We start from the raw sequence: 23,726 nt of genomic DNA, 5'->3' as shown, positions 1-23,726 counted from the left end.
GGTTGGAACAAACTTCGAGTAGGATATAGGGTGGCAAGACACCTTCTGCATGGATTTCACAGTAAGTTTATTTTTAACAGCCAGAAGACTAGATTCGGTAGACCAGGAGCCCTCAGCAATGAACCAGCAGGGTCTTGGTTCTTTATAACTCAGCCATAGCTTTCTCACTGTGATTATGAGAAATCAAAAATCTCTTCATATTAAAGGAGGCTGCAGCTAATACCCAGGTGAACACTTAAAGGAACACATAAATATTATAATAGACATTAAAATGATTTTGTGATTATTTTCTGCTTGAGGCTCATTTATGGAGTAGAAAGTGAAATACTACTTTTGGTTACTTCGGACTAAATCCCAAGCAATTCTACTGATTTCAGTTGCTTCAATGAGATTACTTCAAGTTTGCCTTGAAGTAAATGAGATCTGAATTCAACACTTTAATTCTGTTTCCTTTGGGGGAACTAAAGCGGAAAGCCCATCATAAAGATTGATGAACATCACTGATTTTATAGTCATGGGGGGTGAGTAAGCAGTGGTGAAGATGTCACAGACAACAGTAAAAAGCAGAAGACAGTTTTAACTAGACATTGGTTTGCCTTACCAATCATCTGCCCTTTCTTGGTTATATGTCAGGATTACACACTGCACAGATTATTAAAAAATGCAGACAAGCCAACTTTCTCTTGGTTTTTATTTGGAGTAAAGTATCCTTCAAAAGCTATATTTTAAGCAAACATTTTTTTTTTCTTCTTTGTCACAGCCAAATTCTCCAGTTCAGGAATTTACAATATTTTCCTTTTTCCAGAATGACACCTGCTGGTGGGAGAAGCATGGATGAATTGCAGATACTTTATAGGTCTGATTGTAGCTAACCTGACATATTCTCTGAGCATGCTCATCACCTGTGTCCAGGCAAATTATTGAAAATAAAGATTTGGAAACTGTAAAGATGCTATAAGGAGTATGTTGTGGAAGTAATATACTTTTCCAATCTGATTTAATATTTGCTCTTAATAAGTCACCAAGCTACCTACTACTAAGACAATGCTTCAATGGTGTTTCAGTGTTGGACACTAGCACTATTTTGGGAAGCCCACAGCATTAATATGTCAGATTGAGGTGAAAGCCAGAAGGAAACCCTCCCTATCTTATGCAAAAAACTGCTGCGCTGCTTCAAACCCTCAAGTGCAAGTAAAACCAGCTGCTAATGCAACTATTGGTGCTTAACACCCCAAAAGATTAGCATCTCAAAGAGAAGTATTGTGCACATACATGTTCCTGACTCGATATAGGAGGGCATAGCTAGGAGAGACAGACAGCAAGTTGTACCTTTGCCAAAACTGTGACAAATACTCCTCCATACACCAGGCACTAGGCTCTGTAATGGGCTTCCATATTCACAGCACCTCTGATGCCTTGGGTCTATTGGAGTAGCCTCTCCTCCAGCTAAACTGGAGCCAGACTTGAGCTTTTGATGCTTCCAACACATTTACAGCAATATTTCCAAAAGTGATTTCCATTGCTAAGAACACCCCCATTGGGAATACACAACTTCCTTTTTCTGAGATGCCAGCTATCCACCATCTTCTATAAAGGCAAGCTAAAATGTAGGTGCTCAGGACCCTGAAGAAAACCCTGAAGCTGGACTCTAAAATATCTAGAAATATGAATTATTGAAGCTACTCTGGGATATTTTTGGACATTAACTTGTGGTAATTTTAAATAAATCAGATTTTGAGAACTGTATGTTTTAAACATGACTTACGAAGAAATATTTCTGGAAAAAATGCCCAGTTATAAAGAAAACAATATTAGAAATTCAATTCAGAATCAGAATTCAGAGAATTCTTTTGAATTATTTACAAGAGCATAGGCAAACATACACATTCAAATGTGTTCCCCTTGGCTAAATTATTAATATATAGGTATTGCTATGGTATACCTCATTGTAACATCAGAAGGCAAACTTTCTTGTGGATTGCAGTATTAGACTGCATTAGACTGGAGACTTGGCTTCTTTTCCTGGATTTGTCACTGGCCTCCTTTATGGCTTTCAGCAGATAACTTCACATCTCTGTTCCTTCAGTTCCCCCATCTGTGAAAAGAAGATAACATTGCTTTATTGTGATAGTTAAATGACTGATTTCCAAAGATTGTTTTTATTTTGGTAAATGCAAACACATGAAAAGTGGGTACATTGCTGTAAACTCACTGGTAAATATAAGAAACATGAGACTGTTTTAACAGATAGTTTAGAGCTGGAGAGTTTCTTTCCCAACATATTTCTTGCAAAGTTGATCAAAGCTTCAGTCCTACCTATGGCTGTACATACTTCTGTTTATAGAGTCCTTGTTTGTCACACTTATAATTGTGATCACCAAAAGCTGGAACCTTATCATAACTTCAGTTTATCCTCCTTAACCTCCTTAACAAAACAATGACTTCACGAAGTACCCAGCTACATCCCACTGCCTTCAGAGTGGGACCTCAGCCCAGGGTAAGCACTTTGCTGAGAACAGCAGCAGCCTGGAAGCAGAAAGACTGATATAATCCCCAAACCTGTGATAGCCTGGCCATCCCCGCAAGGTTTGAGCTAGCTGAAAAGCGGAGAGGAAATTGCAGAAAAGATGCTTGTGCAAATATGTTCCTATTTTTTACTTCCAGATCCTGAGGAGCTTACTGAAACAGGTTTTCTAGCTGCTTCCGCTTAGCTCAAGGAGCGTCTCCTTGAACACATTATCGACAATTGACCATGACTGTCTCAGTTCCGTGCTAGAATCCAGCAAAAAGACACTTCTCATTCCAAAGTGATAGCACTGCTTTTCTTGTCAGATTAGAGGTCAGCTTGAGTTTTGAGCTCAGGTTACTGCTCACCCTGAAGTAGTCCTTCCAGTTTTTAATGCTACACATGGCGAACGAAATGGGTGCATGGGATAGAAACAGCCTGGGATTCAAATAAGCCTCTGCACAAGGATGAGAGCTCTGAATTTGGCCAAATTTTCCTGCTCTCTCAACTCTACTTATTGAACTCACATGGCATGGAAAAACCTTGGCATTGGGATCACTTTCACGTCCCATTCTTTTTATTTCACCTAGGACATTCTTAACTTCTAACCATTTAAGCCTTGCTCACCAAACCGTGAGATACGTGTGATTGCCATAGACCCATCCCACTTCTTACTAGGCAGCTACCAGGAAACTGGTTTGGATCCGAGCAGCGTAGCTACAATGTTTTTAAGCGCTCTCATCACTTCTGGTAATGTGTTACCAGCATCATTTCCCATAGAAGCCCTCCCATCCCTTCCCCCACCGACCAGCATATGCCCTATGACGAGTCCCAGCTCATCCAAACTCCCTTAGCTGCTAAACCACGCTATGACTAAAAAGCTCCTCCTTGAAGGCATTCTGGCTTCAGCTGGCCTCCTCAGGGACAGCCATGGGCTCTGCAGAAGTGATCTCTAACATCAAAGTTAGGCATTACTTTAAAACTGATCCACACAGAACAAGAAATAACCATATATCATGCCACGGTTTAATTTGCTCACTAGTTTTGCATGTGTAGCTTTTCCTCTGCCTGATTGACATGCTTTTCTTCCTCCTGTAACCAGCTTCCTCCAGCTTTGGTTGATTCTGTACTTCAAAGAGTACTTTCTTCCCCCCAAAAAATATGAACTTACCTTTCTCTCTTTTGTCTCAAGCTTTCTTTGTTTGTAATTTCTGTATTTGTAAGGGAATTTATCAGCATGTACCTTTTTGTTGCCTCTCTCAGAGAAATTCCTCTCCTTCCAACCACAGTCCTTTGCAGCCAAGTCAGAGGGAACTGCTTATCTCTAGGGCACAGTAACTTCTCTGGGCTGCACTGACACCGTGCAGCCACTTCTCAGGGACCAGGTATTTGTCCCACAAGGATGAATACCAGGTGACTTATGTTTTCTGAATGTCACTTACTCTATATTGGCCCAAAGAGGTCTGGAAGGCCCAGGTTTGCAACTGGGGAAGTATGTCCATTTCTTCAGAGCACTAAAGGCTGGTGAGTGCTGGAAGTCCCTGGTGTGCAAGAGGAGCACGCGCAGGGGCAACACTGGGAAGTGTAATGCTGTGTAAGGAACCAGAGCTCCCGGAAACCTGAACCAACCCATCTGTCTGCACTTCTGCTTGTAGGACAGGATCTGAACGCAGCCACGAGTACGTGCTACCCTCATCGCACTTCAGGAAAGCTCACTGTGCTCTTTCCTGGGCAGACAGTCTCCCTGCCTGGGCCACGGGGCAGCAGAGGAGGTGTACACTGCTCCTTCGTTCCCTCTAGGAATGGTTAGTGCTATGCGGGAGTGTGACCCCCAGACGTGATACAGATCCAGAACCACAACAGTTCCCCTGCACAGAGGAAGTAAGAAGGTTCCTGAGTGGTGCATATTTTTGTATTTCTACTTTTTGCATTGTCTTTTTTTCCCTTCTACACCGTTTCCCTTTCTACAAGTTGTTTGTCGTTTTATAGTCCTACCCCAAACACCAGAATGACAGTTATGATTTTCCATCTAAAAACATATACTTTCAGCCAAAATGTCATGTATTTTAAACTCTGGTAGGAGCAAAACAAGAGACAATCTTCACTGTGTGTGCCTTCTGCATCTGCACAGGACTGCTAAGCACTGCAGACTGCGCAGGATATAATGTCAGTCCATGGGGAAAAAAACCGTAACTACCTGACCCAAACTAGCAGGTAAACTTGATTAGAGAATTGCTACTTCATTACTCTTCTCCTCCTCACGTCCCCCCTACTTCCCTATTTGTCTCCTCCTTCTCAGAGAAAAATATTTCCTGAGGTCATATTAAATATGTTGCTGGACCATAGCAAATTCTTCACTGAGATCCAGAAAGGTTAGGTTTTACAAGATGTCACTTTTCCAGCAAATCAAAGTACCAGATTTGCATACCATGTTCAAGGGGCTTTTTCAGATTTTTTTTTTTTCTATTTACTATCTAGAAATTTCTTTCCTTCAAGATCTGTTTGAAAGCTTTGCCCCCCTGAGGTCAGATTAATAGGCCTGCTCTTGTCCACATGACTCTGTCCTCCCTTCTGTGTTCTTGTCACATGGTCCCTTCTCTTCTTATGAGACATTCACATGTATGGTTTCATATACCTGTTCTGCCTGAATTCTGGAACAACAGTAATCCCACTCCCCTGACTGGAGCCCATTAATTGTCCTGAGCTTCGTTCCCTCGTTGGTTGGTTAATTGCCATTTCCGCACCGTCAGTAAGCCTCCAGACTTTGCCCTGTTGCTAGATCATCATCAGTTTATCCAACACAGATTAGAGTTCATGTTCATGGTACAGCAGCCTTTCTCTTTCCCACATTTTTTCTAGATGAAGAACTTTTTGCTATTTCTCTCAAGCTCCTTTCATTTGCTCTTGCTTTATTCCTACATATCCTGCCTCCTGAGACACAACTTTCTTTGCTGATCTCTCTTTTTCCTCTGTCCTTGCATTACCTACCAACATCGTTTCTGTGATGATTACCCATCAAATTAGATACAGTGCCTTTCCTGACTGTTTTTTTTCTTTTGTTTGGGATATAAATTCTAGGTAGTTTTCACATCTGAAACTTTAAAAACTCTACACCTCCTCCATATTTCAACCCCTTGGCTCCTCAATCCGGATGACTTCAGTAATTAATTCACATAGTTGATCAAAATTTTCCTCTTCAAAATCAGGAACCTTAACTACAGTCCTGCTTCTATTTATTCTTCTATTTAGTGCAAACACAGTAGACTTGTGAGTACTTGTTTCAAAGTTTCTTTTATTTTTATTCTTCCACAGAAGCCACGGTGCTCATCAAAACTAAGTCTGAAATAGGATTGGTTGATGTCATGGTTTAACCCCAGCCGGCAACTAAGCACCACGCAGCCGCTCACTCACTCCCCACCGGTGGGGTGGGGGAGAGAATCAGAAGAGTAGAAGTGAGAAAACTCGTGGGTTGAGATAAAGACAATTTAATAGGGAAAGCAAAAGCCACGCACGCAAGCAAAGCAAAACAAGGAATTCACTCACTACTTCCCATGAGCAGGCAGGTGTTCAGCCATCTCCAGGAAAGCAGGGCTCCATCACATGTAACTTCTATCTTCCATCACTGCTTAGCAACAACTGAAACATCCCTGTATTATCAACACTGTTTTCAGCACAAATCCAAAACATAGCCCCATACTAGCTACTATAAAGAAAATTAACTCTAACCCAGCCCAAACCAGCACAGTTGAGAAGTCATTTGGTGAAGAAGAAACAAGGTACCATGTTTATAGGTACCTTGAGAAATACATCTCTACTTCTGCATGCCTTCCTTCAACCTACATCTAGGAAGTCTAAGTCTCCCATAAAGACATAATTTCTAGTCATTATTTATTTCTCTAATTATACTACAGAGATCTCTGTTCATGTCTAGATTATAAAAATGAACTAAGGGCTACAGCAGCCATCTGGAATTATCTCTACAGGTTCTCTTTCAACTAACTTTTCCCAAAGTAATTTCAACACAGACAAATTTTGTGTTAGGCCAGCAATAAATACTAATAATCACTTTTTTTCTGAGGGAGAATTTATGACACACTGTTTTTTTGAGAAAGCCAGTATTCGATATTTCCAGCTCACTCCCAAAGCAATTGCATCACTGGACAGCACAAACCCCAGGGCTGCTGGACTCCTGGCTGCCCTAACGCTGGGATACCTCAAAAAAGCAGCCGCCTGTGAATCAGAAAGCCTTGGGGCTGAGTAGCCTGAAGGGGCAGCAGCCTGAGGACTCAGGAGGCTTGGGCAGGGGGACCAGAAAGGTCTGATCCTCCACCAGCCTGGCAGGAGGCAAGGGGAGGAAGCCAGAGAGCTGCTAGCCCACCACACGGACAAGGTGGGAGCTGGCTAGGCTGGGGCAGGGGGAGACTTGCGGCGGGACGGAGCAGGTTTTACTCCCTTCTAATTTTGGTCACGTAGCTTTTGTCTACCTTAAGAGGTGACTTTACCCACTTTGTTATTCACCGCCACGCCAGTGGTCTGAGCAGCCCAGCCCAGTCTGAGCAACCCAAGTCTTGGCTGGTGGGGGCGGTGGGGACAGGGCAGCAGCCCCCCGCCTCGGCTGCCTCTGGGGCTTCAGTGGAGCTGATGCACCCCGGGGACAGCATCTTCACCCCGCACAAGTGGCATTTTCCAACTGAGCACGGCCCCATGTGAAAACTTTTGACAAGCTTTCGTCTGCAGTGCGCTACCAGCTCCAGTTACCAGCGAAATATTGAAATCTTTCACAAGCATTAAAAATGTGAAGCAAGACCAGCATTTCAACCACCAAATGAGTAATACCTCTGAAGCAGACTCAACAAGAAGCTTGTGGGAATTTTTGTCTAGCATTATTTACTACTACAAATTGCTTACCAGATCTAGCCTGTTTAGACTGCTGTGCTTGTTACACTAACAGAAAAAAAGCTGAATTCTGGGAGTCTTTTTTTGTTGTGGTGTACTCTCACTCACTTTCACTAACACAATACAAAAATGATGCCTGGGATTACAATAGCGTGATGGAAACTTTCTACTACACTTCAGTGAACCTTAAGGGAAAACATGTACATATGTGCTACAGATATTATGTGCATTTCCAGGAACCCTGTCAAAATTGATCACATGAAAAAAAACCAAGACAATTAGGAAGAAAACTGCTTCATCAACTTCTTCCATTACTCATACCATAGGCAGATGTAAGATCAAAACCAAAAGCGTAATTTTCAAAAAAGCCTTTTGAAAATTTGGCTGGATTTCCTACCTTGTCACCTCCGTGAGCCACACAGAGAGTGAGCAGTCTGTGATCCTCTGAGAAGCAAAACACCACCTAAAGTAGCGACGTGGTTCAGGATTAGGTCCAAGCACCAAATTGTTTAATTCAAGAACAAACCACATTGTACTTTGCTTATGCATCTGCAAACAGAATAGGATATGATGAAACAGAAAACTCTCCTTGTGGTTTTGTGTATATCATCCTTGCCACTTTCATAATTAGAGGACACAGGCTACCATTAAAGTCAATTGCAAAGTTCCCATTGACTTCAGTAGATGTAAACCAGGCGTTAATATTATGCTTTTCAGTTTTCTTGAGGTTTAAACACCTCATAAAATAAATTTACAGATGAACTAGTAAATGTACACTTACAAAGAAACCTCCTAAGGAGTCCCTGAAGCCATATTTTTAAATGCTGCTATTCATTCTGTTTATATCGGATAGATTAAGGGACTGTCAAACAAGGGCGCACAGATCAAGAACAGCAATAAGAAATGCTGAAAATATACTCCAGAAATATAATTCCAAAAATATCATTTGACATGTTTGACAAAACAGACTTAGAAAAGGGTTTTATATTATGCGACATATTTCACAAGCTCAGAAAACCCTATCTATTTCTTTATCTGCCTATCCATTTCAGTGATCTGTAAATGAAAACATGACCAGCATATGCAGCAAGTTTTTTTTCCAGGAACCCTTTCAAAACCACTCACATAAAAATGCAAGAAAAGCTAATTGAGAAGGAGAGAAAAAGTGAGGGGGGGGAGAGAGTCTAACTGATGAGAAGTCAGAAATACTACCATCCGGAGCTGACATTTTCTTCTATAGAGCTATGTGCCCATTGGGCATAATTTTTGATCTCGCAGACTTTCCACATGTAAAACTCCAATTGACTTCAGTGCGAATGAATGAACTGCAGGATTTAATTAAGCCTGCTGAGGTTTGAAAAACAATCTCATATGCTGCCTCAACATTTCCATGAATTTCAGAGATTTTCAAGATAGTTTGCCTAATTCATTGCCAAATAATCACTTATAAATAATTATAAGTATAATGTGTAAATATAAATAGAAGGTGAGCATTAGATGATAAACAGGTACAAGGAACTAACAATTACCTAACCTGACTTGATGAAGGCTTTATTAAACGGAACGTCATACATGACATTACCAAAGAAAGAGTTGTGATTGATAGATGACATTTGCACAATCATCTTGTTCCAGATACTACTGGCACAAGCAGAAAGGCTCTTTTGGCAATTAATAACCACTTGGGAAATGTTTGCCTCTTACTACACAGGAGCACGGTAGAAGAGGCAGGGACACTGTCCAGCTCTCCAGAGCAGAATTCAGCTACCTTAACCTGGAGACCTTGTTTTCTTTTTCTACCATGCTCTGCTTCATTCAGAAAATACCTTGCACCTTCTCAACAAGTGAGCTAGAGTTCTGCAGTTACCATCCACCAATTCTCCTCAGTGCTGCTTCATCTCAGAGCAGACCCATTAGATATAGGGATGAAGCCATATGAGAAAAAACACAGTGCAATCACAAAAGCAGAGTCAATGTTTCATGCAAACACATGTTGGAAGCATACTGAGGCTGCAGAGATCATTCTGTTATTCTTAATTTTAGGATACTTGCCCATGTAGCTTGAATATTATCTTAAAGAAGTGTTTTGCATATACTTGTTTTTAAAAACAAACTAATAAAGACTATTTCCACTATGTGCATCATACCCACAGAGACCCATCAACTAGGATAGTGCCTTCAGGCCCACACAGACTAATAGAGAAACGGACAGCAAAGAATCACAGAATCATGGACTAACTTAGGTTGGGAAAGACCTCAGGAGGTCGTGTGGTCCCACCCCCCGCTCAAAGCAGGACTAATTTCAACTTTAGATGTGGTTGCTCAGGGTCTTGTTGAGGTTGTCCAACTCTCTATGTGTATTCAGGCTAGTGGCAGAGAGAAACTACGGTGGAGGCTTGCCAACAGCACATGAACAATAAAATTTGGGAGCCCTGAGCTGCATTCCAGCTCAGGAGGGACAAGCTCCCTACTCTCAGTTCCACTGCGTAGCATCACTGCAGCTCAAAGTAACGCCCAGGGACAATACTATGGGGGTTGCCTTTGGTTTGGCCTCTGCTGCACCCAGCTAGTGACTGCTCAGTCATTCTGTGAGGATGGTGTATGGAAAGTCTGATCACGGGAAGGAGCAGTGCGAGGCGGAGAAGATGAAATCTCGGGAAATACTTGCTGTTAGGCTTTAGTAAATCTCTAATCTATATCTTTCTGCATCTTGAAACAGTCAACCAAACTTGAAAGGCTTTGTGAGGATGGCAAAAGGCACAAACCTGACTCAGGCAGAGAAAGGTCCGTCTTTGCTCCAAAACTTTTTAAAATACAGGGGTCAGATTTTTTTTTACATAAGCAGAAAAGCATTTTTTTTACTAGCCTTCTTATAAATAGTTCAATCACTTTTCAATACAAAAATTAAAAAAAAAAAACCTAGAGACTGACATCGGATAAAAATAATTTTAGACTAAATACATTAAGTTTGGCAAAGCTCTGAAAAAAATGAAAACAGAATCTTATAACAGGAAGCATTAGGAAACCTTCCTCATGGGCAGCGCTGCCCGTCCTGCCTGTAATATTGTTTGTTAAGCACTTTGGAATCCGTAGAAGTGAACAGAACCACATAACTGAAGCTGCTGGATTGCATTTCTCTACTCCCCATTTCTGCTGCAGTATCTTACTGTTAATTATTGTTATAAACCGCAGCTGGCTGGTGGGAGCGCCAGTCAAGTATGTTTTCCTCTGGAACTAAACTCCAGGAAAAGAAAAAATTCTGAATATGCATTGCATCAGGATTAAAGACAAATTTTGAAGTTTGCTTCCAGAGAAAATGCTGGTGCATTCAAACCCTATTAATGTACAGGGAAGGGAGTGCCAAAGGACGAGAGCACTCCACAAATACAGCTGCAATTCCGTGAAGTCAGAGCAAGCAGCTCCTTGCCCACAAGATGAGGTAAGTAAGGGATGTAGTGTAACAGCCCACATAACACGAACGGATCTTGCAGCTCTATCTGGGCCATGAGGCCCCAAAACTAACATTATTAAACATATCATACATATAGCTTTTGTATTCAGCTTGGATTTTATTTGTGGATTTTATTTGACAGTTCTAAATCCCGATTGTTTTAAAGTATTCTTTCTACCATCATTATTATTAAGGGGTTGCTTTTTTCTGAGCTTCCAGTATGCAACATCACTAGCTGGTAAGGGATCACTGATGAACTCTCCATCCTGTCGTATTCAGCAGAAAGTTTTCTACTGATTTCAGAGGAGCAAGATTTTCACCCCACAGGAAATCAAGGTAAGTGGGAAATAATAGTCATTTCATCCAATTAAACAGTAAAGCTCACACATTTTCAGGACCTCAGTCCACAGACATTTCCTTTTTCTGTCAGAAAAATACAGTTGGGAGGATATGTAACATAAAGTACAAAAAAGGTGCTGTAACACAGAGTGAGACAAGGGGGCCAAAGCTATAAATTCCTTCCATCGACATGGTAATCTGTATTTGTAAAAGGCCAATATTGAGCAGGCAGTGAAAACAGAAACGCATAACCACATCACATCATTCCACTGCCAGAAACATTCATACTAATTTCCACCATCAAACACACAGTATGATTACTTAAAGACTTTTTTAACCAATCCTACTTATAAAAACAAAATCCTCAAGATGGTATAACTTCACATTTTCATATTCTGTAACATGAATATACATCAGATTGGCAACAATCTGTACCTTGTGTACAAGCCTCCTTCAGGGTCATTAACACGGAATCAACTCCTTGCAGTAAGTAAACACTTCTTTTTCTTGGTTTTTATGTTAAAATTTGAAAATTAATCTTGCAAGTCATTTTGAGCCAGCAAAACAGGGTCGACAAAGCAAGCACTGTAGTCTGATATCTTTTATTAGGCCAACTTAGAGTTCAAAAATATGCAAGCCTCCTTGACCACACACAAGTTCATGTATGCAGAACTCCAGGCTGGACCCATAAAATGTATTAAACTACTTGCTTTGTCACTACATATATATATATATAGTATATACGTATACAATGTATATGCATACACATTTGAAAGGCTTCAGAATAAACTGTTCATTGATACAGGTTTAAAATAACAACTCTGAAGGACTTCTGTGGGTTGGCATATAATCTTGATATATATCACTGGCTTTAATAAAGAAAATTTAGCAGCACACAAAACAAATCCTGCTTCTGATTTCTAATGAGGTCTAATTCCTATGAAAAAACTCATGACTCTTAGTAATAGTGTTAGCAACCATAGGTTCTTTGCTGCTAATAATAATAACAATGAGAATACCCAGCAAAGATATAGCACTGTGTTTCACATCAAGTGTTTTACAAGGAACATTACAGAGGGTCACTAACCTTGTAACAGCTATGATGCTTTGGGATGCTTTATGCAAGTAAAACCCACTCTAAATGGATATGTTTCCTCTGCATAAGAATTCAAATGTTTCTAATGTTGCTATGTGTCCACAAGGTGTGTGCATAACCTGCTCACCTCTGCTTTTCCTCCCACAAGCATGGGAACAGATCACCACCCAGTTCTTCAGCAGCTCTCAGTCCACATGACAAGCCTTCCACCCGGGGAACAGAAGGGCCGGTTGTGGGAGCTACATACAAAGAACGTATCAAAGAATTACAGTGACAAAGGCAACCACTCTTCTTTCTTCAAGTTGTGGCCCCTGTGAGACTCTTTCTGGGTGTTTTGTTAGGAGTGCAGTCACACCAGTAAATGCAAGCTATTCATTGGAACAAAGGCTGAAGAATCAGTGTCCTTCAAGTCTTTGTGCTATCAGCACGAGTACTGCTTGATAAATGTGAGCATCAGTGATGGCATGGTGTCTCTACAGCCCTCAGCTACTGGAACTCTGCCAGCACATGCTGTGGCAGTACCTTGTGCTCTAGTTGTATATGCCTTGAGATGGGTTGGTGGACCTAATTTGGTAACATCAAATGTGGCTCTGATAAAGTCTACTAACTCATTTTGAATTAGTTTGAAGTTGATGCTATGTCTTTTCAGATTTGATCCTGAACCACAAAGGCTGTTTGAGACCAAAGAGCATCACAGATTTGCAGAAGAGCTTTGGCTGGCTAAGGCAGTATGTTCAAGAAGGATCAACATTTTGATCCTTCTACCAGTGAACTGAGTCATGAGAAAAAATATTGGTAAGTGGATATACTGATTAATAAGAAATCTGAAACCACCTTTAGAATAAATTTAAGATGTGGCCTCAGTGTTACCCTATCCACCTGAAAATAATATGGAGGATTAGACATAAAAGCTAGAACTTTATTTATCCCTGAGCTGAGGTAATGGCTACTAAAAATGTGGATTTCATTGACAGATGATTTAGTGAACATGATGACAGACGCTCAAACATGGCTCCATTAAAGATAAAAGCAACATGCTTAAATCTCATGAGGAAGGATTTTTTCTTACTGGTAGAGAATGTATGTCAAGACCTTTAGAAGCCTAGGAACCACATAATGAGAAAATAACAAAGAATCAGCACTCATAAGTGTCTGGCTGAAATTCCTACTAAATGGGCTTTGATAGATCATTTTTTCCTGACAACAAAGACACCAGAAGGATTGTAGCTGCTCACTGCAACCTATGATGAAAAATACTTCCTGTAGCCAAATGGAAAGCCAAGGAGAGGACTTTCTCCCTAGAAATATGGGGTTTTGCACTTCTAGAGTGAATCTAGTCCAGAGATGTCATCTACGAACATCAACACCTTGAGGGGCAGAAGGAGGAGATACAGTATCAGACAAAAATATTGGGACACTATGTCCCTTGAAGATGACAGTTTTATTAGTGACTGGGAAGGTACTGAAGATCTAAAAACTAAAATTAGTTATGCTTTTGCTTCTGAGAGTTCAACCTCTACTGCCTGTTGCAGTGCCAGCTGCAATGCACTGGCTCAGTCGGCCTCAGTGTTTCGTGTCCTCTTCTTGTTTAGTATCAATGAGGGTGACTGAAAGGCTAGCTAAGAGCTGTCCTCCCTTTCTCTGTGGGCCTCAGTGCCAGCAGACTGCTGCTACAGTACTGGTCTTCTGGAAACACTGGTCTTGGGTGCAGCTGATGACAGTGGGTGGCCTCAGCCCTCTCATTAACAGGACACTAGAGGAGAAACAGAGACTTCTAACATGTGGTTCTTCTCATCAAAGGAAATGTCAAAAACAGGTCAGATTAATAATTCCCCAGAATTACCTACCCTTCTCCATTAACTACAAACATTACCTAAGGTGACGTGCTTAGATACAAACATCCATATTGCAGACATCTACATTTAGATTAGAATAATCCCATCCTAGACACCTGCATTTCAGAAGAGGAAAACATTAGTGCCTTATGGCACAGATGTACCTAGGAGGTGACACTATCATCACAGCCTTCCACGTTACAAAGACTAACAGTTTTGCCTCCCAAGTCTTCTCTGGGCACTCACAATGACTGATAAACTGCACTGCATACTTCTTTCACATATGGCTTAAAGCCTGGTAATTTCATAAAGCTGACCATTAAAAGAAATTGCACATATATTAACTACTATTTTATTTATTTGCCAACAAACACAGAGAAACACCTACTGTAACAAAAAATATAGCAACTATGAAGTACAGTAGTAACAAACTATCCCTAACTAATATATCCAAGCAAACACTAGGGCTGATCTACTTCTTTGCCAAGAAACCAAAAGGCAAACATTTGCAGTTTAGGGCTGCTTTTCAGCCTTGGATGGAGTCCTGTGCAGAGAAAGTATATGTTCTGTGATTTAACAGACTCAGAGAAAAATGAGCTTTTTCTCTTGCTTTGTAACAAGATTCCTCCATAATATTTTCATAATTAAAAACTAGGAGTAGGCAGGTGAGAGGCAGAGCTGTTCCATGTGAACAAAGAGATGAGAAAGGAAGGCGTAATTGGGGCTCCTACTTCCAGTTGCTACTGTACAAGCTATAAAATTGCTGTAATGTCTTTCTCAGAGAGCTTTATTACGTTATTTCATATTGTCTTCCAAGACAGAGTAGGCCTACAGACCTCCTTTGATATGTTTACACTGAATTAACATTAATGAATGATGAAGGGTACAATGAATGTCAGCTGACCAAATGTAGATGTCTACACAACAGTGAGATGAATAGTCTCTAAGCTCTGTTGATTGTATTAACTAGTTTGACTACACAGGGCATTTAGACACTCAACTCACATGTGGACACCTACGTTTACCCCAAAGGTAAGCATCTAAAATCTCTCCCAGGCCTCACAACTCTCACTGGCAGATAGGTGAATATTCCAGAGTAGCTTAGTAATGAACTAAATTATCTTAAAATGGAGAAATGGTCTGAAAACAATAGGAGGCAATTCTACTGAGACAAGAATAAAGCTCTACACTTAAGCAGTACATGAAGGATGGCGGATGATAGGCTAAGGAGCAGTTCTGAGAAAAATACCCTAGGATTATAGCTGAATAAACTGAAGATTAATCAACAGTGTCATTTCATTACGAAAAAAGCCGTCATAATATGATGGGATGTACACTTGACAAGGCATATGAAGGAATCCTTCCATTCTGGTTAGGTTACACCTTCCATTCTGCACAGGTTACATTGCATCCAGTTTTGGGCACTGCACACCAGGAAAGATGGAAAGTAAAAGTAAAGCTGCAAGAATGGCTGGAGGTCAAGAAAAATAAGTTATTCTCAAGCCGTTTCGAGTCAAGATCCAGAAGACGTAGCAACGGGCTTAACTTGCAGCAAAAGAGATTCAGGTTACAGATCAGGCTTGGACATATAACTTGCATATGAGAAAAAGGACAGTTTTCTAAAATCATTAAACACTCGAGTGAATGACCTTGAGAGGTTCTGAAATCTCCATTCTTGGAGGTCTTGGAGGAAAGCACGTTAGCCAAAAATCTGTTAAGGAGAATATAGATATATTTAATTCTGCCCTGATCAAAGGGAAGGAGTAGATGACCTCAGATCTGCTCTAGCACTGCTTTCTATAATTCTGTGATAACAACTCATTTGAGAGATATACAAGCAAAAATATGACTTGCCTTTCACTACAACAGTGTGCCATATCCAGAATTAGGATACATTGACTTATCTCATTCTTTTAAATAACACCAGCCAGTAATATTGACCTACTCTTAAGACAAAAACGTTCTCTTTTAAATAGCCACATTTTAAAAATAGATCATAGAATCATAGAACAGTTTGGGTTGGAAGGGACCTTTAAAGATCATCTAGTCCAACCCCCCTGCCACGGGCAGGGACACCTTTCACTAGATCAGGTTGCTCAAAGCCCCGTCCAACCAGACTTTGAACACTTCCAACGATGGGGCATCCACAACTTCTCTGGGCAACCTGTTCCAGTGTCTCACCATCCTCATCATAAAAAATGTCTTCCTTATGTCCAGTCTACACCTACTCTCTTTCAGCTTAAAACCATTTCCCCCTCTCCTGTCACTACAGGCCTTGGTAAAAAGTCTCTCTCCATCTTTCTTACAGGCCCCCTTTGTATACTGAAAGGCTGCAATAAGGTCTCCCTGGAGCCTTATCTTCTCCAGGGTGAACAACCCCAGCTCTCTCAGCCTTTCCCCATAGGAGAGCTGTTCCAGCCCTCTGATCATTTTTGTGGCCCTCCTCTGGACCTGCTCTAACAGATCCGTGTCTGGATGCAGTACTCCAGGTGGGGTCTCACCAGAGCAGAGTAGACGGGGAGAATCACCTCCCCTGACCTGCTGGCCACGCTTCTTTTGATGCAGCCCAGGATACAGTTTGGCTTTCTGGGCTGCAAGTGCACATTGCTAGCTCATGTCCAATTTTTCATCCACCAATATCCTGAAGTCCTTCTCTACGGGGCTGCTCTTGCTCCATTCATCCCCCAGTCTGTATTGATATTGGAGATTGCCCCGACCCAGGTGCAGGACCTTGCACTTGGCCTTGTTGAACCTCATGAGGTGCACATGGGCCCACTTCTCAAGTCTGTCAAGGTCCCTATGGATGGCCTCCTTTTCTTCTAGCGAATCAACTGCATTGCTCAGCTTGGTGTCATCTGAAAACTTTCTGACGGTGCACTCAATCCCACTGTCTATGTTGTTGATGAAGATACTAAATAGTATTGGTCCCAGTACGGACCCTTGAGGGACACCACTTTTTACTGGTTTCCACTTGGACATTGAGACGTTGACTCTAATTCTTTGGGCACAGCCATCCAGCCAATTCATTATCCATCTAACAGTCCATCCATCACACCCATATCTCTACAATTTAGAGGTAAGAATGTTGTAGGGGATTGTACCAAAGGACTTACAAAAGTCCAGGTAGATGACATCCCTAGTTTTTCCCTTGTCCGCTGATGCAGTCACTCCATTGTACAAGGCCACTAAATTAGTCAGGCACAATTTGGCCTTGGTGAAGCCATATTGGCTCTCTCTAATCACCTCCCTGTCTTCCATGTGTTTTAACATACCTTCCAGGAGGATCCGCTCCATGATCTTACCAAAGGACGGAGGTGAGGCTGATTGGTCAGTAGTTCCCAGGGTCCTCCTTTTTACCCTTTTTAAAAATGGGTGTGATGTTTCCTTTTTTCCAGTCACAGGGGACTTTGCCTGACTGCCATGACTTTTCAAATATGATGGAGAGTGGCTTGGCAACTACATCAGCCAATTCCCTCAGGATCCTGGTGTGCAGCATTGAAAACTGCACAGACATTACCATTGAAAACTGAAGAAAAAAATTGCGGAGTACCTCAGCCTTCTCCATGTCAGTTGTCACTAGTTCTCCTGTCTTTGTTTATCGGAGGAGGGGGGGTACCTCTTGAAAATTAAAAAAAAGTGCATAATTACATTATTGCTGAATCTGCAAATACAAACTGAGGAATTTCATCATTTTAATGCATAAAAAGCAGTCTTGCATTTACAGCCACGTTAATTATTTACTATAGTAAATATATGCATATTACGTAGCAAATAGTGATACAAAACTGTGCATGTGATTTCATGCAGTACTTTTGTATCTTTTTAAGTTGCCTGTAAATTCCCTGAAACAAAGATACCAAAGAAAACTTGAAAGAACGCAGCAGTATCGTCTCTGTCATATGTAAAGATCACTTTCATTTTCTTCAGTGACTTCCTTGCAGAATAATGTTAACACAGACCCAGAAGTATGATCTCATTCTTTGGCCTTTTCAAAACAGATGGGTTGGGGGATCACCATGAAAACTGCAACTTCATAATCTTCTAACATGGTTCAGAAATTATGCCAATCATTTGCACTGAATTAAGGCAATTTTCTGACATTATATTTCAGTGACCTTGTGCCCAGGGTTGAAAAAATACCTTGTAATTTGTTCTAGATGGCCCAACCATACACCCACCACTTCTGTGGGGTCCTAAGGCAATACTACGGAGCCTTCCAGCAAAGCAATGTTTGGGAGGAGGAGAAGTATAAACACTGCAATTAACATTTTAAAGCCGAATGTTCTTTTACATCTGTGTGGGCTTCATCTGCCTATGCTTCTTCCTTTCTGCAATGAATTGTCTTGTTACTGTTATCTATTTCTTAGGAGTTTTTACCAAGTTTTAGAACTCAATTGAATTTCCCAATTCAGTTTCAGGACAGACAGTCTTATCTGCATCATAGAACTCTGGGGAAAAAGTCTAGCGTAAATCGTGTGTCTCATGCTCTGCATACTGCTATAGTTGGATACATACAATGGCTCTTCTCTGTGCCTTGGGAAAACCCTGTTGAAAATTGTTGTTCAGCACATTGGACTTTTATATACCAAGCCTAAAAGAGTAGTCACACATGCCACCAGACTTTAATATTCATGACCTTATAAATTAACAAGGTCATCAGATCTATCAGATTACAATAAAATCCCCATGCCATTTTTGGCTTCTATAACCCCTCAAGTAGCAACGTAGAAGCCAGTGGCTCCAGGTCAGGGACTGTCTTCTGGAACTCCATCAGTGACACTCACCATCCGGATCCACAGATATTGTAGCACAGATGGTTTAGCTCTGTTATCAGGTCAAAGATACACTCAGTATTTGTCTACACAAGGTGCTTTGAGAAAATTAATCTGGATCAACCAAGTCAGGTAAACTATATCGAATTTAAATTCTGAACAAGTATCTGCACAGGTGCTTAATACTGTTTAGTAAATCTGCATTAGAAATCTATTGAGATTAACTGCTATGCTTCACAGATAGGACTTTGATACCAAGAACTCTGACAGTGGCAGTTTCTTAATAGGAACTCCCTAATGCGAGCCATAAAGCCTTCCTTCTTCTTAAGATTTTTTCAGGGCTAGGAGAGGCTCTATCTAAACCTACAATTTTTAACTAGGCAACAAGAAGAATGATGGCAGTTATGAGAGAAGTGATATATCCAGCAGATTAAAAGTTCATTATTATATATGGGGATATAATGGGAGGCATTTGGATACTGTACATTTAAATAGTGCCCTGCTGATATCAAGCCTTCCTAAAACTCAAATCAACGGGGTATTCCCAATGTGGAGATTTTGCCTCTCTTTTCATAACAATTAATAGAGACCAGAAGTGATTTCTTATGCACCTGACACAAAAAGCAAAAACTGCATAACTTAACATTAGACATCTAAAATACAGATGTCTACCTCTGACCTGTCAGATCATGCTCTACACAAATGGGTATTTCTGGGTACGCCCTAAAACAGATTAGATTAATTATATATTCAAAGTACCTACTTCTCTTCTGACTATAAAGAAGTGTGATGTGACATGGTGTATACTGTACACCTCTAAAGATAATTTATATTAATGTATATCAAGTTTTCCCTAATATTTGTTTCATCTCGGCATGCCCTGCAGAGGATGATTAAGTTAATGAATGTAGGTTTCAGATCTCTGGCTGCATGATGTATTTCCCCTGTCCCTGTGTAGGACATTTTCAGTGCATTTTCATTACACATCTGAATGAAAGTCATATTTTAATGGTTTATTTTTCTTTTGGTGTGTTCCAGAGATCCAACTCTTTTATTTTGCTTTTGCTACAAATAGCATCTAAATGTCACTCAGCTCAAATACTAGTGTCTCAAGACACCATACTCACCTGTAGAAAAGACAGATGCAAAAAGGCTCTAGGGCAGTGCCTCATATCAGATTGCAGCCCCACTGCCCAGACTGTGACACCACATTAACCCTGACAGACGTACTTCAGCTTGTGAGCCCCACTTCTCTGGTTTGATTTCAGTCAGGTCGGTGCCTCCCCTCATAGGCAGTGCCTTCATGTTAGGCCATAGTTTGGGAACTGCTGCTCCAGGCCTCATAAAGGCTTGAATTAAGTGTATGTAGTCTTTTCTGGATAAGACTAGGTGGTGACATACTAATCTAGTTTCCTTCTGCAACAGGATAACAGATGGGAGAAGCAGGAGGTGTCGTATCTTGACTGTTTTTGACACTGACACGTATTATTCTTCTACCTAAGACAGAGAAACACAGTTTAGAGGAAACTAGTATGGGATGAGTACAAACTGGCTGGCAAGTCATTCACTAGAAGCATTTATGAATGGTTAGTTATTGAAATGGAAGGATGTATAGAGTGGGATTCCCCAGGAATCTGTGCTAAATTTGGGGCTTCTCAGTATTTCCATTAACAATCTGAATGAGGGAAGATAAAATATGCTTATTCATTACTGCAGATAATCACATCCTAATAGAGGCTGCCAGCTCATGGGAAGATAGGACTGAAATTCAGATTATCTTGACAAATTGGAGAAATAATCTTAAAAATAGGTGGCAAATCAGTAAGGACATATGCAAAGTCCAGCACTTTCACACTGCACAAATACAGGCTAGGCAAGAATTGGTAAGACAGCAGCCCTGTAAAAAGGAGCTAGGGGAGCACAACCAGGATATAATCAACTGCGCTGCTGCAATTAAAAAAAAAAAGCAAACCCCATAAAGAGTAAGACAGCTTTTAGGAGACTTGAGTTGTCTGCTCCCTCAGCAGCAGCAAGCTCTTAGCTGGAATACTGAGTCTAGGTTAAGATATGGCAAAAGAGAAAGTGGGCAGAGTTCAGAAAAGACAGATAAGAATTGTCAGAGGTCAAAAAAAGTATGATACCTATGAAGAAAAAGCAAAAGGACTGGCACGGTTTAGTCTACAGATGACTACAGAAAACATGCCAAGAAAAGACCTTCCAACATGAAGGATGGTTAAACACTGGTATAGACTGCATGAGGCGTGTGTGAAATGTCCATCCCTGGATGTCTTTAGGAACAGGCTAGACAAATGGAAAAGACAGAGTAACAGTGGGCCATCAGGGCATAGGGAGAGGTTCGATGATCTCCGAGGTCCCTTCTAACATTATTTTCTAGGATACAGTCATTCCACATCTTCTAAACTTTTTGTTGTGAGTAGTTGTGTTTAGAGTAATTGTGCAAAGACCAGCATTTCTCATTCAGCATCCTTGGAGCTGAATGAACCTGAGCTTTTTACTTGTTATAAATTCAGTAAGTCCGCTAGTTCTCAGAGTTCACTGCACTAAAGCTAAGGCAGTTATACAGCCTGCTTTTATAATGCTTTCATCGAATAAATTAGCAAAGCTACTACCTAGAGTCTACATTATTGCTCAGCACCACTTTGTTAATTTGGAATCCAGATCTGGTGACTGATTTAGGAAAACAGTTCAGCTAATCCCTAGTGAATAGAAATCCTCAGCCTAAGATTGTATGGCTCACCAGATTCCCACACGTGCAAATGCAGCAGCTGCCTTGCAAAGGGAAGTTAAAATATCAAGTACAAACTTTAGGGGGTTTTCACATGACATGCTTATTTTCCTTCCTCGGAGATCTAGGGCTCCAAAAGGAAGGAGTAGAGACAACCACAAACTTTCCCAGCAGGTGACTTTTGTAGTAAGGTGGCAAGTGCACGTATGTATTCTAGAAAGCTCTTTGAGGGCAGCAATTCTGGCAGGAGAACGTTCAGAGCTACTATTAAAAAACCTAATTCTGCTAATTAGCCTTGTCTCGTTTCTTCAGTCAGCCGATACAATTAGCATGCATACCCATGTGATATCAATAACCTACATATTTTAAACTGTTTCCACGTAATTGCCTTCTGCATGATAAAACACATTCAGGCAGAGTACTATGAATTATAATTCCTCAGTGAGAGCTTCTGGGAAGGCATTCATTGTTATGGGAAGGCTCCTGTGCAGATTGCTTCCTGCCCGATAGGAAGCCCTTGACTGACCCACAATCTGTTGAGCTTTGGGAGACCACACAAGGCCCGTTCCTTCACTCAAACTTGGCATGAGGTGGGCAAGCAGCTGATTCTCCTGCGATGTTGAGATAGGCCAGTTGGTCAGATGTATGTTATATACTGTACCTGCTCCTGCAGTAGCCATCCAAATTTAGAAATAAATTAATAACTGTAATGAAAATAACTATTTTAATTATGACAACAATGAAAAGTCATTTCTTCGTCAAAATTATTATAAAGACATAATAACTGCTCTCAGATAAGTCCTTCCGAGTGGCACTGCATTAGTGAATGGTTCTAGTGCAGCTGAAACTAGTTTCTACTGAAGACAAGCACAAAGCTTCCACCTACCTATACTCGTGAGAATATCCCTCAACTACGATTCTTTCTATTGTCATATTATTTACACTATGAATTTTGAGAGCATTATGTAAGTTGACCAGTTATATATTGATTTATATATGACCCTGGATATCTCAGACACATGCCTCCCTCTTCTCATTCTTGCTGTGCCCTCCCACCCCACTTTTTTCACTTTCTTCCTCCCATACTCTCTTCCACTGTTTCTGAGATTTCTTCTTTTTCCTTCCAAATGAAGTTGTATGGGATTAACGTTGGAGGCTCTACGTACTTTTTCAACAGACTGATGCTTCTCTCCTCTTCTCAGGAGATAAGAGATTTACTTCTACAATACTCTCACCTCCTGCCAATCACAAAATGGAACTCAGTCTCTAACAGTGCAGTGCAGGACACTAGACCAGAACAGCTGAAATCCCTTCATTAGAAGCAGGATATTCTTGCCCACAGTTAGTTTCTAGTACATGTACATTTACAGATGCAAATGAGAGATCTTTTATATAATGCCTAAGAAAGAAATGAGGCTCAAAAGCTAAAGCTACTCAGATACTTACCTCCTACTACCCAACAAGAAATATTTAAACAGGAGTCAGATGCCCAAGGATCCAAGATGACATTTGAGGATCCAGGCCTATTGTCCCATCTGAGCTACCCAAGCACCAAATAATTCAAGATGCTCTCAGATGGATGAGAGTCTCATGTGGAAAATTTTGACAATGTTTCTGAACTAAACAGCCTTCTGGGCAGTGAATTAGGTGTTGCTGCTCTGTTTCCTGAAATCAGTATCAGAGATAGATGATGTGTACTAGAAATGGTTGCATGTTACATGTGGAAAGCAAGCGTCTATACAAAGACGTATTGATTACGTTAACTTAGTTACAGTTTTTGTAGTGTCACACGTAGTTGAACCACTCACTTGAGCTGTAATGAAAGGCAAGCTGCATTTACTAAAATAAGGTAACTGTTTTGTGATGAGCAAATACTTTCTGAATATCATTTTACACTAACGTGCTTTTAATAACTAACAAGATTTCCTTTTCATATAACATTTTATAATCTTTATCTGTCTTGCTTACATCCTTAGGCCATCGTGGCTATGACATGACTAGCACATTTTATAAGCATGCTACAACTCTCCATAATCACTGTAAGTCAGTATACAGAATTGCTATGATGAGTTAGATGGTTTCTGG

At 40.8% G+C, this 23,726-nt stretch overlaps 1 long non-coding RNA gene across 2 annotated transcripts in view; it reads right to left on the bottom strand.

Moving 5' to 3' along the window:
• Nucleotides 1–23,726, bottom strand: part of LOC140646396 (uncharacterized) — an 87,950-nt gene that overhangs the window by 3,204 nt on the left and 61,020 nt on the right. Inside the window, exons 13-18 of one of the 2 annotated variants that reach the window (XR_012040421.1) lie at nt 20,023–20,392; nt 17,674–17,741; nt 12,416–12,527; nt 7,800–7,951; nt 6,050–6,153; nt 1,943–2,095 (exon numbers count right to left, since the gene is read on the bottom strand). This is a non-coding gene — a long non-coding RNA (uncharacterized lncRNA). The remainder of the gene's footprint in view (nt 1–1,942; nt 2,096–6,049; nt 6,154–7,799; nt 7,952–12,415; nt 12,528–17,673; nt 17,742–20,022; nt 20,393–23,726) is intronic. The other variant, XR_012040422.1, reaches the window with a different exon arrangement.

Source organism: Ciconia boyciana, chromosome 1 (genome assembly GCF_034638445.1).
Source record: "Ciconia boyciana chromosome 1, ASM3463844v1, whole genome shotgun sequence".
NCBI lineage: Eukaryota > Metazoa > Chordata > Aves > Ciconiiformes > Ciconiidae > Ciconia > Ciconia boyciana.
This window is presented reverse-complemented; position numbering and strand designations above follow the sequence as displayed.